General features: G+C 33.8%; 1 pseudogene; it reads left to right on the top strand.

Annotated features, from left to right (window-relative positions):
• Window positions 4105-10926, top strand: LOC109727034 (annotated as a pseudogene).

The following is a 14199-nucleotide window of genomic DNA, read 5'->3' as shown; positions in this document are numbered from 1 at the left end:
AGTACATGAAAATGGAAATTAGGCTGCAAAAAGAAAAATTAAAAATTCTTCAAGTCGATCGAGCTAAGGTGCAAAAAAGTTGCTCTTTTTAAGGAGATTCAATCTCTCTGCAGCTGGATAATATTGATGGAAGTACATGAAAATGGAGATTAGGCTACAAAAAGAAAAATTAAAAATTCTACGAGTCGATGAAGCTAAGGCGCAAAAAAATTGCTCTTTTTAAGGAGATTCAACTTCTCTGTAGCTGGCCAAGCTCTAAAAATGTTGCTCTTTTTAAGGAGATTCAACCTCTCTATAGCTGGCCAAGCTCTCGAACTGATACAATATAACACTGAGTTATCCTTTTTAGAATACACCAGCTCAACTCTTGTCGCGTAATTTCACCAACTTTCAAAATTTCACCAAATTGCACCTTTCTTTGACTGCTCTCAAAGCTCTTGAACTGATGTAACATAACATTGAATTGTCCTTTTTAAAATACACTGACTCGACTCTCGTCGTGTGATTTTATCAACTTTGCACAAATAGGATAAGCCCAAAATTTCACCAAAAGCACTTTTCTTTGGCCTCTCTCAAGCATCGTGGAATATATATAGAAATTAAAAATATATATATATGTAAATTGTGTTGGTGTGTGTTCATGAAAGAACAATGCCTCACAATTTATTGTCATTTGAGAATTCGGGGTCTCTAGTAGTAAATTTGAAATAGAGCTGAAAATTCAGAGACAAAACAATTCAACTTGCTAGTATTAGTAACTTACTAGACCTAAACCAATGGCCTAAAAATATTTAAACCAAAGTTATCCGTATTAGAGAGCGTCTTTGCAATTTTAGACAAAATCTTTTTTTCATCCAATATGAAAAATACTGGGCGCAATAAACTCTTGTTGTTAATACCCTGACGTCCTCATCGAATTGAGTTACACACATAGTTCAGAATTAGAAGACGATGTGAGATATAGCTCATGTTTCCAACTGATAGCTTGACTCTTATATTATCCAGCATACTAATACTAATAACTTAGATTTAAATATTTCAGGCTGATGATTTGAATTCAAAATGCTACAACTATTGTTGGACTAAGCGCAATTTAATCGTTATTTTTGTAATGACCAAATGACATGATAGTTTTAGTGTTTTAAAAATCGAATCAAATAGCTATGCAGAAATATTATTATTGGGTTAAAGGGCCACTGGTTCAATGAATAATGCCAGGTGTCATAAGTATATGTAAGTTCCAAATTTTACCTTTTATAAGACTATAATATATGCTAACAGATTAAGCCGTTGAATTTTAATATAACTTAGTTTAAAAAAAATTTGGTTGATTTGATTAAAATAAGATTGGTTTGCTAGCTTAATAGTTGAACCGTTGATCTGAATGATTTTTTAACTTACCCTATTCAAAGTATTAAATCAAATCACTTCATACACTGGCTAACGGTCGGACAGGCCGAGTCGATTTTTAAATCATAACTAAATCACAGTAAATTTCCTTTATAAATACCCTTTTTTTTACTTTCACTTTCTAACATTTTAAAAATCTATATTTTACCGATCAACATTTCAAGTTCCTACCGACCGTCCCTAGAGCAAGTGGCAAAGGGTTTGGTGGTTGGTACCTGAGACCCAAGTTCGAATCATTGTTGATTCACATTTCCAGCTAAAACGTCACGGTTCCACCACAATTTCGTCTAACAAAAATATATTTTTTTAAAAAAATTTTATAAAAGAAGTGTGGACAATTTGATCTTTTTTTTTTTCTTTATTAACATCGTACCATGCTGAAAATATTTTTAAATATTTTTAAAAAAATAAAAAATATTAAATTTTTAAAAAATGTTAAAAATAAATAAATAAATATTTATACGAGAGATTTTCTATAATTCAGCCTGGGCCCCGGCAATTATCGGATCGTTTGGAAGACTGAAGAAATTTCAGCAAAGTCCCATCCGCTACAGCAGGCAGCAGCGGAAACAATCGAGAAGGGGGAGGATTTTAGACCTCTCTAGAATCACTCCTGCCTTTTCTGCTCCTTCTAGACTCTGCTACCATGTACCTCCACCGACCCCACCCGGTGTACCACACGTTTCGTACCCCCAAGTTTCACATTTTTTTCATTTTAGTATATTATAATTTAAAATATATCAATTTAGTACCATATAGTTTTATTTCTTTTGATTATTTTTTTCATTAATTTTGTCTTGTTAAATCAGTGATAAAGTTAAAACTAAAGGGTACTAAAATAAATATTCGATAAATATAAATAGGGTATTTGATATTTTTTTGTATATAATTTAATGACATGTTAATAAAGGAGCTAACAAAAAATAATAATAATAAAATCACTGGGTACTAAATTGATACATTCTAAACCATATGGTACTAAAGTGAGAAAGTGCGAAACCACAGAAGTAATATTTGAAATTTAACATAAATTTTAATAATTAATAATTGAAATTTAAAATTTTATTTATTTAATAAATACAATCTTTAGGTACGCACACAGTCTAAAAGCAGTTATATATATAAAAAGAGTAGTTGTTTATATATCTTTGAAAAGTTTTGACTTTCTAATTTATCTTCTTTAAAAAACTAATATTAAAAATACCCTTTAACGTTCAAGTTATTTCAAATATATTCCTACAGTTAAATTTTATTAGTAAACTATTAGCAACAAACCGCTATCTCTATAAAATTATTATTTTGTCCTTTCAAATATACCCATTCTACCATTACCAACTTTTCTTATTTGCTTACTTTAATTTTTTGTCCTTTCAAATATATTTTTTTACCATCACCAAAAGTTAAGGACAAAAAAAATATTTTGATTTTTTAAAACTTTGGTAGATATTTTACTCACGTTTAACTCGAGATAACTTAACGGGTGATAATTGCGGGGACATTTTTAGATAACAGAGGAACATATAAAGGGTATATTTGAAAAGAAAAAAGTAGGGATAAATTAGATATTCTGAAGTTTCGAAGGATATATTAGAAGAGTATTTTGATAATTTCAGAATAAATTTAAAAATTTTAAATAGTACATAGTCAGAAATGAATAAGCAAAACCCCTATTTTTTTAAAAAAAGTTAATTTCATACATGTCTTTACAAACACAGTGAATTGCAAATATATTTCTACAAAGTTCAACTTTTACATGTTGTCCCTGCAAAAGTCTTGATGTTAAAATCCGTTAGAAAAAATTAGTTAATTATAGCTAAAATACTTGACTCTAGTTAGTTAATGAGATGAATTGACATTTTTATCCCTCTTCACTTAACAGTTCGGATTTTTGGAGAGATATATTTGTGATGGCAAAAAAGTCATTTTACTTATAAAATAAACAATATTTTAACGATAAAAAATCAGAAGGATATATTTGAAAATATTAAAACTTTTGTAGGAACAACATATGAATGTTGTGTCCGATTATTGGCGCTAATCATTAATCTGGCCAAAAGCTCGAGTTATTAGAAATACGCAACCAATTCACTTAAAATGTACAGATACAGTGCCCACAGGTCTCGGTTGTGACTCGGCCCAATCAGCATCACGCAACTTCGAACATGACTCGGCCCACCGAGCCTCACGCCATTTCGAACATGATTCGACCCAACATGACCTCCTGCCATAGGGTAGGATGTTGGCCCATTTAAGTCAACAAGTTAAACTTTGTAAGGATAAATTTGTAATTTATTATGTTCGGGGGACCTATATGAAATTAACTTTTTTTTTAATACCATAAAACGCATCTATTAAAATGTAGTGTACAAGGAAATCCAATCAGCCAATCACACCAAATTATTTGAGAAAAATATATAATAAAAATATTTTTTTAATAATCGCAATGAGACTGATGAATTTTTAAAAAAAAATATATCAGAACTATATATACATAAAACATAACTGGTGCATTAATTATAGATTTTTTTTTTGTAGTATACAGTTATACACTGGGTGTGAGCAATGATTTGTACTCCACAGCCTCCGTGGCACTGAAAGAAGCGCCCAGATTGTTGTTCTCTTTTCCCTGCAGCTCTGCTTATAAACACCCCCCTCCCACCCACAACTCTCTCATTTCTCGTCTTTGAGCTCCCTGCAGCACATAAGTTTGAATCAAGAAATCGTAGCAAACACCTGCAGCGTTCTCGTTAGTTAGTTATTAGTAGTCAAGAACTGCATGCTTTGGGGAAGTTATATATAGTTAAGGTTCGGCGATGGCTGCGGCGGCGGCGGCGGACGTGCGGATGGTCGGGGGTGATCGAGAAGAGGCGGAGACGTTCGCGTTCCAGGCGGAGATCAACCAGCTGCTGAGCCTCATCATCAACACTTCTACTCCAACAAGGCGATCTTCCTCCGCGAGCTCATCAGCAACGCTTCCGACGTGCGTGAGCCCTTCTTCTTTAGGCTTAGTTTGGAACTGTGTTGTCAAATACTACGTACGCATGTTTTGCGCTTGCTTCGTAAAACTAGCTAGCCATCGAAGAAAGTTCTTCTTTGAAACTTATAATCTTAATTCTCTTTCAAATAAAAGAATTTTAAAATGATGTTCGATCTGACAGCACAGCTCAAGGGCCTGTTTGTTTGGTTGAAAGTGAAGGTCCAGGGGTACTGAAATCGTTTTCGGCCGTAAATGATAATTTTTGCTATTTGGTTCGTAGTAATAAATTAAGATACAGATGAGGCCCGAGTTATCCGAAATACCGGGCCGAAGTCAATTACGATGAAGATTGAAGAGAGATTAAAAAAATAAAATAATACAATAATTTATGCTGGTTATATTTAAATATATTTAGTTATGACACTAATTACACTTTTATTTAGTTTGCATATTTAAAATATGGTAAAAATTGATGAGTTAAGTTTTAGTTTTTTTTTTTTGTTTAGTTTGTACTACGATGAAAATTGATTAGTTAAGTATTTATATATAAAAAAGTAATTTATTTTTTTAGATAAAATTTTAAATTATATATAAATATAATTATATTATTTTTATTTATTATTTATATATAAATTATAGCTTTATATTATTCACTTCTTATCAAACTAAGGGCGTGTTTGGTTCGAAGTCAGAATCGGAATCGAAATTAGAATCAAAATAAGCTAAATTCGGAATCGGAATCGGAATCGGAATGACTCATTACCTAATTCTGTTTGGTTCATCACCTAAATCGGAATCGAAATAAATCATTCTCATTGTCGGTGTTTGGTTCAGGTAAATATAAAAAATATAATCAGATTAATATATTAACTTTATCTTTATAATATATTAATTTAAATTCAAATTAAAAATTAAAAATTAAAAATTTTCATCAAAATTTTGAAATAATGCCAAAATTTTAAATCTATTTTTTTTTAAAAAATAAACTTTGAAGTTGAGTGGATAATTCGAAATATAAAGCTAAATTTCGATTTATTCAAATTCAAATTTAAAATTATAATTATAATTTTAATTTGAATCCATAAATTTAATTTAACTTTTAAATAAAATTTGAATAAAATTTTATATAAATTAAAATGTAATTTAAATTCAAATTCATAAGTTAGATTCGAAATACTTGATTAAATTTTAATTTTTAATTTAAGTTCAAATTAAAATTTAAAATTTAAAATTTAATTTCTAAATTTAAACTCATATTTTAATTAAAAAAGTTGAAAAAATAAATTTAATCCGAATAAATATCAATTCCGTCCGAATTCAACTTCCAATTCGGCCTCTTAGGCCGGATTGGAAAAAAAGATGATTGGGAGATTCCTATTCCACTCGTGAATCGAAATCGAAATGGGACTTCCGCGTACTAAACACTCACAAACAGATTCGCCCATTCCGATTCCGATTTCAGGGTGAAAGAAGTGAACCAAACACGTCCTAACAGTACAACGGAAAAAACTTCACTTCCATAATTATGAAAATAAACAACAGAGAATAAATAGTTTTTACCGAATTCTATTTCAATTCAAAGTTTACTTCATTCCAAAGTCCACTTTCAGCAAAACACTTCAACCCGACGAAGTGTTTGAACATAAATAGTTATTTTATATTTTTTTATTATGTGTCCGTGTCTCTCGCTCTCACTTAATTTTTTATATGTTCATATCCTGAACTGATTAAAATGTTTCGAGTCCAAACATAAAAAATAGTGTCGAATATAAAATTTAAGCACCCTCTTTTTAATAGCTCAAAATTTGAGAGATAAATGCTCTTAAAAATATAAAAATGAGTATTTTTGAACATTAATTATAATTATAATTATCAACTAAGGCTTGTTTGGCATCAGTACATACACGTGGTGATTTTTTTTTTTTTTTTTTTTATGCATAATATATAGGAATTCACTGTAGCGTATAAATTTGTATCTCCACAGCATATATATAACATTGAATTAACTAGCATTCCAGATAAAAACATTGAATAGCAAATATATCTTTACGAAGTTCAACTTTTTATATTTTTGATATACTCTTTCAAAATTCTAATTGCTAGAATTATACATAAATGTTCTTCGAAAAATTTTGAACCGTCATTTTTTTTTTTCCTGCTATCACAAATAATATGAGAGATGTAAAATGGTCAATTTATCTCATTCACTAATCAGGATTAAATATTTTGTCTATGATAATTAATTAACTATATATATTTTTCTAAACGGATCCTAACAGTAGAGGTATATTTAAAAATATTAGAACTTTTGTAGAAATAAAAATGAAAAGTTGAGCTTTGTAGAAATATATTTGCTATTCGATATGTTTGCATAGAGCTGTATGCAGTTAACCCTAAATTTAAAGAAGTTAACAATGGTGTGCGAATGTACGCATTGCTGCCGTGCAGGCGCTGGACAAGATCAGGTACGAGAGCTTGACGGACAGGAGCAAGCTGGACTCGCAGCCGGAGCTGTTCATCCGCATCGTGCCGGACAAGGCCAGCAAGACGCTCTCCATCATCGACAGCGGCATCGGCATGACGAAAGCCGGTGAGCTATCGAATACTGTATTTAAATTTTACTATTTTTAGTATAAAATGTATGAATCTTCATATTGCGAATTACAAATATATTCTTATAAAGTTCAAATTTTCATATGTTGTCCCTGGTAAAAATCCTGATATTTTCAAATATATTCCGGCCGTTAGGATACACTAGAAAAAATTAGTTAACCATAAGTAAAATACTTAACTCTAGTTAGTTAATGGGATGAATTGACCGTTTTATCCCTCTTTAATTAGACATATTAGTCCCGTATTGAATATAAATTAGAATTCTGATTATTATCCAACGTGAGGGGGCTTCTCCACCGATCAGCTTAAGCTTTTGGATTTTTGGCCGTCGAGAGACACCCCTCTGACAATGATGTTAATATAGCTGAAAATGCGAAGCAATTAAATTTCGAACTTGGACCAGAGCTAAGTAATTAAAGCAATGATGTTAAGATTACTTTTGAATGAACACTGAACTTAGCTAGAAATGTGAAGAAATTAGGTTTCAAACTTATGACATAGCTTTTTTTCATTTTTCAATTTTGGATTGTTAGATCTGGTGAACAATTTGGGCACGATCGCGAGGTCGGGGACGAAGGAGTTCATGGAAGCGCTGCAGGCTGGCGCGGACATGAGCATGATCGGGCAGTTCGGCGTCGGGTTCTACTCGGCCTACTTGGTGGCCGAGAAGGTCGTCGTGACCACGAAGCACAACGATGACGACCAGTACGCAAGGACGTCGACGGCGAGCCTCTCGGTCGCGGAACCAAGATCACACTCTTCCTCAAGGATGATCAGGTAATAATACATGTATATGTACTGTAGGATCGATCGTTGGCGTTAACTATTAATTTTAAAATCTTGAGTTGTTAGAAAAATACAATCAATTCACTTAAAACATACAAACGCATTGTCGCCAAATTTTGACTGTGATTCGGCTCAATCTGAACTCTTACCACTTCAAACATAATTCGGTCCAACCTGACCCTCAGTCATGAGTGTTGAAATAAAAAAGGTGGAGAACTAAAATGAAAGGATTATTAGTTGTGTAATTACCATTTAGTTCATTTTGTTTTTTGAACCCTAACTTATCTGGACAATGGGCACTTGAATTTTAAAGATTTCAAATTGAAAATTTCTAGGCACACAAGGTATGTCAAATTAGATCCGGTATTATATTTATATAAAAACGTACAGAACTTACCTTGGCTGTAGACCATTTTAATCAATTACCCAATCTTTCAAAGTTTTGATCTTACTAATGAACTTTTTTTTTTTTTTTTTTTTGAGAGATAGATAGTACGCTACCCGCTTCGTTTTATTTCATTTAGAAATAAATTTAGTTAGAAATGTAAATCAACTAGAATTTGAACTTGAGTCTCGGATACCAACCACCAAGCATTTTGCCACTTGCTATAGGAACGGTCGGTACTAACGAATTTTTTAACTTGTTTGATTTGAGTCAGTAAACGATACTTTGACTTCAAAATTTAAGCTAATTTTCTATTTTAATAAATTTATAGTCACGAGTATTGTATGAAGTATATATACTAACTAAACCAAACCTGTAAAGATAAACGACGTATTCAAATTTTGAAGTCAAAGTGCCATTGAGACGTTGATCAGTAAAATCAAAAATTTGAAATCAAAGTATTATTTACTGACTCAAATTAAACAGATTGAAAGATTACATGACTAGTAAAATCAAAACTTCGAAAAGTTTTACCTAGTATTTATACTACTTTTTCTTTCTATTAAATGGATTGTGATTGATTAAATCTTCTTTTTTGCATGAAAATTGTTGTGGTGAAGCTGGAATACCTGGAGGAGAGGAGGCTCAAGGACTTGGTGAAGAAGCACTCGGAATTCATCAGCTATCCCATCTATCTCTGGGCCGAGAAGACGACGGAGAAGGAGATCAGCGACGACGAGGACGAGGACACCAAGAAAGAAGAGGAAGGCGACGTCGAAGATGTCGACGAGGAGCAGGAGAAGGCGTCGAAGAAGTCGAAGAAGAAGAAGAAGGTGAAGGAGGTGTCCCACGAGTGGCAGCTGATCAACAAGCAGAAGCCGATCTGGCTGCGGAAGCCCGACGAAGTGTCGAAGGAGGAGTACAACTCGTTCTACAAGAGCCTCGCCAACGACTGGGAGGACCCGCTGGCGTACAAGCACTTCTCCGTCGAGGGGCAGCTCGAGTTCACGGCGCTGCTGTTCGTGCCGCGGCGCGCGCCGTTCGACCTCTTCGACACCCGCAAGCGGCCCAACAACATCCGCCTCTACGTGCGCCGCGTGTTCATCACCGACAGCTGCGAGGAGCTCGTCCCGGAGTACCTCGGCTTCGTGAAGGGCGTCGTCGACTCCGACGACCTCCCGCTTAACATCTCCCGCGAGATGCTGCAGCAGAACAAGATACTGAAGGTCGCGTTAGATATAAAAATATTTTTTCAAACACCGTTCTCTATTGGCTTAACCTTTTTTTTAAAAAAAAAGGAGAATAACGGTTGTTTTGTATTATTATTTAACAGGTCATCCGCAAGAACCTCGTCAAGAAGTGCATCGAGCTGTTCTTCGAGATCGCGGAGAACAAGGAGGACTACGCCAAGTTCTACGAGGCGTTCTCGAAGAACATCAAGCTAGGGATTCACGAGGATAGCCAGAACCGCGCGAAGCTCGCGGATCTTCTGAGGTTCTACTCGACGAAGAGCGGCGACGACATGACCAGTCTGAAGGACTACGTGACGAGGATGAAGGAGGGGCAGAAGGAGATTTACTACATCACCGGCGAGAGCAAGAAGGCGGTGGAGAACTCGCCCTTCCTCGAGCGGCTCAAGCGCAAGGGCTACGAGGTGAGCCAAACAACCGCACATTTTTCTATAGAAAAAAAAAATTATTTAAGCTGTCAGAGAATGATTTTTTTTTTTTTTTTTTTTTTTTTTTTTTTTTTTTTTTTTTTTTTTTTTTTTTTTTTTTTTTTTACGTTCGACAGGTTTTGTTCATGGTGGACGCAATCGACGAATATGTCGTATCGCAGCTGAAGGAGTACGACGGGAAGAAGCTGGTGTCGGCCACGAAGGAAGGTCTGAAGTTGGAGGACAGCGAGGAGGAGAAGCGGCGGAAGGAGGAAGTGAAAAAGGAGTTCGAGCCGCTTTGCACCGTGATGAAGGAAATACTGGGTACGGATTTCGAAGAACGCTCTGTATCTCCTGCTTTGATACGATTGTGCTAAAAAGTTTAGGCCGTCAGAGAACTGTGTTCTGATATGTAACGTCATGTCTGACAGGCGACAAGGTGGAGAAGGTGGTGGTGTCGGAACGGCTGATGGACTCGCCGTGCTGTCTGGTGACGGGGGAGTACGGGTGGACGGCGAACATGGAGCGGATCATGAAGGCGCAGGCGCTGCGGGACAGCAGCATGGGCCTGTACATGGCGAGCAAGAAGACGATGGAGATCAACCCGGAGAACGGGATCATACAGGAGCTGAAGCGGCGGGCGGAGGCCGACAGGAACGACAAGGCGGTGAAGGACCTGGTGGTGCTGCTCTACGAGACGGCGCTGCTCAGCTCCGGGTTCAGCTTGGAGGACCCCACCACGTTCGCAGGGCGGATACATCGGATGCTGAAGCTGGGGCTGAACATAGAGGAAGGGGAGGGCGGCGAGGATGCGGAGATGCCGGCGCTGGAGGAGGAAGGGAATCAAGAAGAGAGCAAGATGGAGGAGGTAGATTGAGCTTATTATTGCTCTGGTGAAACAGAGCTTCAGAATCAGAGATCCATCCTCTGTTTTGCTCTGTGCATGTATCCTTTGTACACATTTTGTTGTTATTATGTGTATCTAATCTATATAGTGTAAGCATATGTGCTTGTGTGTGATTTGAGAGTTGTGAGTTGAGAGTGTTCTCTTTGTTTAGTGGTGCATGAAAACCAAATTAACACATTTATCTGAGAGTTGCAGTAAAGTTTTATTATCAGCTGGCTGTTGATGTGTTGATATATATATATATATATATATATATATATATATATATATATAATAATAGTATATATATATATATATATATATAATATATATATATATATATATATATATATAATATATATAGAGCAGGGCTGCTGTGCTCTTAGGAGCACGGCAGGCTTCCGTGCTCCTGAGCCTGTTTTCGATGATGAGTTTTCGAAGCGACGATCGGCTCGTTAAACTTGATCTAGCGTATTTAAATTTCTAGAAAATATTTGCGATTTTCATATCATTTACTAGCAATCGAAAGGATTCAAAATCATAATTTTAACGGCTGAAATAAAAATCCTAAAAAAGTGGTGATTATAGCACTAAATTTTCGATCAGAAATATAGATCTTGTTGTAGTAAGTATAAAGAATTTTCTATCAAAATTTCATCTGATTGAATACTTCTACACCGCTTAAACTTAAAAACGGCAGATATCAATCATTAAAAATTATAGATTTTGAATCCTTTCGATCACTAGGTAAATGATAAACGAAAATGCAAAAATTTTCTAGAAACTTCAAATGCGCTAGATCAAGTCTAACGGAGCGATCGTCGATTTGAAAATTCCATCATCGAAAACGGTCAGGAGCACGGAGGCTCGTGCTCCTGAGAGCACAGCCAGCCCTGCCTATATATATATAATATATATAGAGAGAGAGAGAGAGAGAGGAGGATTTGTGCTATTAAAAGGAAGGAGGCTTTCATGCTTCTAAGTTGTTTTTGATAATAAAGCTTCCGAATCGATGATCAATTTCGTTACACTGAATCTAACATATTTGAAGTGTTTAGAAAATAAATTTTATAATTTTTCAATATTATTTACATATGATCGAAACACTTAAATCAACGGGTTGAAAATAAAAATTTATAAAAAATTTAAATATACTAGATCAATTTACGGAGCTGATCGTTGATTCGAAAGTTTAGTCATCAAAATGGTTTTAGGAGTAAGGAGGCCTCCATGTTCCTAATAGCACACAATTTTATATATATATAGAGAGAGAGAAGAGAGAAGAGAGTGTTGAGTTTCTATGCCCTTAGAAGTATAAGGGAGGTTGGTACTTCTGACATTTTGTCTTTGGATCAATCCCTTTGACCATTTTAGATTTTGAGTTTATATAGAGCAATGCCTCCATTGCACTATAAGACTCACCAATTAACGGAACCACTCATACACAATGGTACACCACAAAAAAAGAAAAAAAAAAAAGAAAAAAAAGGAGAAACTTCTAGAGATTTTGTGTTTGTTTTGTTGGTAAAAATCTTTGTTGTAAAAATTAGGATAATTGCCTATATATCTTATATATTAAAAATATCCGATTTATTCCTATTTTTTTTTTCTAAAATACCCCTCATATGTTCCACCGTTATTGAAAATACCCCCCAGTTATCTCATGTTAAGTTAACTTGGATTAAACGTGAGTTAAATATCATCCTAATTTCTTTTCAATATATAAATATAACGTAGTAAACACGGTGAACCATTCACCGTGTCTAAACACGGTGAATGTTCACCGTGTTTAACTGTAACACATTAGCTCTGGTCCGCCCCGCGTGGCGTAACGTGGCGCCTTTTGCAAATTAAATTTAAGAAGGCTATTTTTAAATAAAATATTTGCAGGGGGCTATATGCAAAAAAAGCTCTTAAAAAACAAGAAAAAAAATAAAGAGGAATTTGAAAATTTACTAAATAGAATTTCATTAAAAAAAATTAGATTGTCGACTATATTGGAAAGAGATTTGGAAAAAATTTACTTGTGCCATGTCTATGAGAGTAATATTGCTGATGAAATATATTTCATAAAAACTTAGGCGAAAATAAACAAAAAATATAAGTAATAAACAAAGAGTTAAAAAAAATTAGAAAAAGAAAGGAGTAAAAGAGCGGCTAATGTTTCATGATTTTCACTAGGATGAGAATTTTTAGAGACCTTTCATATATAAATTCTTATAAAATTGATCCCTCAATTTTATAAGTTCAAATATTTTTTATTTACTATTGAATATTTCATCAAGTCCGGATCCTGGGGTCCGGATTTGAAAACTATTCCGGACCCTACCCATTTAAAGTTGGGTTCGTCGTCGCGGTCCAATCGGGTATCGGTATAAAATATCAGTCCATACCGAAATTTTAATGGGTAATTTTTACCCGTATACTATCCATTTTTATCGAATCGATTCTGGTCCGAATAGGGTCCGGGTAGGTCTGGTCAGTATTATATCGATATTTTGGACAGCCTAATATACCTAGTTTGTAATATATGTGGCTAAAAGAATCACTTTTTATATTTTGTAAAAGCCAAATGTCTAATTTTTATATAAAAAATGTACAAAACTTAAAACTTACTAATTATTGATCATTTTAAGTTAACTATCTAAACTCAAAATTTGATTGTGCTGTTTATTTTTACAAATTTAATTACTATATTTTATGCAATTCTCGTATTATAAATTATTAAAATAAATAATTAGTTTAAAATTGAAGTCAAGTATTATTAGCTACTCAAATCAACTAATTGAAAGATTGATAGAAAAATCAAAATTTTAAAAGGATGAATAATCAACTTAAATGATTTATATTATAATAAGTTTTGCAAATTTTTAATCAATTTTATAGCCCCTCAATAATAATTGTTTCTAGACTTTTGAAAGCCTCAAACAATATTTTTTGCTTATAATAAATTAAAGGCTTTTTCCAATTTAGCCCCTCAATTTTTTTTTTACTAAATAGCCTAATAAAATTTATATTTACATATATGACTCTCTTCTTACAGACGAGTGCCACGTTTGTATTATTAATGAACACGGAATCACCGTATTAATATTCATATTTTAGTCTCTCTTTTTTAACTTTCTGGATATAAAAACAAAGAACACGGTGATACATCATCGTGTTGAACAGGCGATTGATCCTGTTCAACTAAAAAATGTCACTAGGCGCTCGCGTGGTAAGGAGAAGCTATTTATGAAATATAAATTTCTTAGCCCATTTCTAAAAAAAATATTGAGGGGCTAAATGTAAAGAAAACCCCAAATTAAGTGCAACTTTGACAAGCAATCTGAATAAAAGGGTGCAATTTGTCAACATATAATAATTAAGATTTTGCGTCTCAGATTTTGCTTTTGGCTTAGAATGATATATAAAATAATCATATATTTTATTCAAATTATACATGAAAGTCATAAATGAATGAAGATAATTTATTTTAATAAGAG

The sequence above is a fragment of the Ananas comosus genome, linkage group 22, assembly GCF_001540865.1.
Source record: "Ananas comosus cultivar F153 linkage group 22, ASM154086v1, whole genome shotgun sequence".
NCBI classification, from domain to species: Eukaryota; Viridiplantae; Streptophyta; class Magnoliopsida; order Poales; family Bromeliaceae; genus Ananas; species Ananas comosus.
The sequence above is the reverse complement of the archived record's forward strand: the minus strand, read 5'-3'. Positions and strand labels throughout refer to the sequence as shown.